This window comes from Pelobates fuscus, chromosome 7 (assembly GCF_036172605.1).
Source record: "Pelobates fuscus isolate aPelFus1 chromosome 7, aPelFus1.pri, whole genome shotgun sequence".
Taxonomy (NCBI): domain Eukaryota; kingdom Metazoa; phylum Chordata; class Amphibia; order Anura; family Pelobatidae; genus Pelobates; species Pelobates fuscus.
In genome coordinates this window covers 189,294,596-189,297,095 of record NC_086323.1, presented here as the reverse complement: position 1 = coordinate 189,297,095, position 2,500 = coordinate 189,294,596, and positions in this window count along the sequence as shown.

Genomic DNA, 2,500 nt, shown 5'->3' with positions numbered 1-2,500 from the left:
CCAAAATTTTTCTAAGTCCCACGAGCTCCAGGCCTCTCAGCTATGAGGTCGGATCTGCCCTGCCGCGTCCAGGCACCACTTCCACGAGGTCGGACACTTTTGCAGGTTGGTCCCCCTAAACGACGCGCGTGCAGAAAGTGCACGACAATAGCCGGGGGCACCCTCGAGGAGATTGTAGAGGAGCAGAAATTTCCGACGGCAGGCAGGGGACTCTTGCTGGTTCTCCCATGCCCAGCCAGAGTTCCAGGCCGACGGGCGGTTTTCCCCCTTACCCGTCCGCCACGGAAACCTGCCCTCCCCGACCTCCCCTCGCCCCAGGATTTCAGGGGGCCGGTCGGGCAGGGGAAGGGAGCCCGCCCCGGGCCCCCCGCGCCCCCAGCGGCGCCCCCCGGTGGCCGAAAACGATAAAGGGCGCCCCGGGCCCCCGCTCGCTCCCAGCCTCCCGGGGCCGGGCGGGCAGGGGAAGGGAGCCTGCCCCGGGCCCCCCGCGCCCCCGCGGCGCCCCCCGGTGGCCGAAAACGATAACGGGCGCCCCGGGCCCCCGCTCGCTCCCAGCCTCCCGGGGCCGGGCGGGCATTGGAAGGGAGCCTGCCCCGGGCCCCCCGCGCCCCCAGCGGCGCCCCCCGGTGGCCGAAAACGATAACGGGCGCCCCGGGCCCCCGCTCGCTCCCAGCCTCCCGGGGCCGGGCGGGCAGGGGAAGGGCGCCTGGCCCGGGACCCCCGCGCCCCCAGCGGCGCCCCCCGGTGGCCGAAAACGATAACGGGCGCCCCGGGCCCCCGCTCGCTCCCAGCCTCCCGGGGCCGGGCGGGCAGGGGGAGGGCGCCTGGCCCGGGACCCCCGCGCCCCCAGCGGCGCCCCCCGGTGGCCGAAAACGATAACGGACGCCCCGGGCCCCCGCTCGCTCCCAGCCACCCGGGGCCGGGCGGGCAGGGGAAGGGAGCCTTCCACGGGCCCCCCGCACCCCTAGCAGGGGTGTCGGGCAGACTTCCGCGAGCTCCAGGCCCGAGACGAAAACGGGGTCGGATCTGCCCCGCGGCGTCCGGGCACCACTTCCAGGCGGTCGGTCGGCTCGGGCGGCCCCGTCGGGGAGATGGTGCCAAACGTTTTCCAAGTTCCCCCATCTTCGGGGCGAAAAATTTTCAAAGTCCCACGAGCTCCAGGCCTGGGCGGGCAGGGGACTCTGGCCGCTTCTCCGATGCCCAGGCAGAGTTCCAGGCCGACGGGCGGTTTTCCCCCTGCGCTGGCAGGGGACTCTGGCCGGTTCTCGGATGCCCAGGCAGAGTTCCAGGCCGTCGGGAGGTTTTCCCCCTGCGCTGGCAGGGGACTCTGGCCGGTTCTCGGATGCCCAGGCAGAGTTCCAGGCCGACGGGAGGTTTTCCCCCTGTGCTGGCAGGGGACTCTGGCCGGTTCTCGGATGCCCAGGCAGAGTTCCAGGCCGACGGGAGGATTTCCCCCTCGGTGGCGAGGGGACTCTGGCCGGTTCTCGGATGCCCAGGCAGAGTTCCAGGCCGACGGGAGGATTTCCCCCTCGGTGGCGAGGGGACTCTGGCCGGTTCTCAGATGCCCAGGCAGAGTTCCAGGCCGACGGGAGGTTTTCCCCCTGCGCCGGCAGGGGACTCTGGCCGGTTCTCAGATGCCCAGGCAGAGTTCCAGGCCGACGGGAGGTTTTCCCCCTGCGCTGGCAGGGGACTCTGGCCGGTTCTCGGATGCCCAGGCAGAGTTCCAGGCCGACGGGAGGTTTTCCCCCTCGGTGGCGAGGGGACTCTGGCCGGTTCTCAGATGCCCAGGCAGAGTTCCAGGCCGACAGGAGGTTTTCCCCCTGCGCTGGCAGGGGACTCTGGCCGGTTCTCGGATGCCCAGGCAGAGTTCCAGGCCGACAGGAGGTTTTCCCCCTGCGCTGGCAGGGGACTCTGGCCGGTTCTCGGATGCCCAGGCAGAGTTCCAGGCCGACAGGAGGTTTTCCCCCTCCCCTAGTGGCGCCCCCCGGTGGCCGGCAAGGGGATGGCGGCCCTCGAGCGAGAAAATTTTTCAAAGTCCCACGAGCTCCAGGCCTGTCGGCTATGAGGTCGGATCTGCCCCGCCGCGTCCAGGCACCACTTCCACGAGGTCGGACGCTTTCGCAGGTTGGTCCCCCTAAACGACGCGCGTGCAGAAAGTGCACGACAACAGCCGGGGGCACCCTCGAGGAGATTGTCGAGGAGCGAAAATTTCGTACGGCAGTCAGGGGACTCTGGCCGGTTCTCGGATGCCCAGGAAGAGTTCCAGGCCGACGGGAGGTTTTCCCCCTGCGCTGGCAGGGGACTCTGGCCGGTTCTCAGAGGCCCAGGCAGAGTTCCAGGCCGACAGGAGGTTTTCCCCCTGTGCTGGCAGGGGACTCTGGCCGGTTCTCGGATGCCCAGGCAGAGTTCCAGGCCGACGGGAGGTTTTCCCCCTGCGCTGGCAGGGGACTCTGGCCGGTTCTCAGAGGCCCAGGCAGAGTTCCAGGCCGACAGGAGGTTT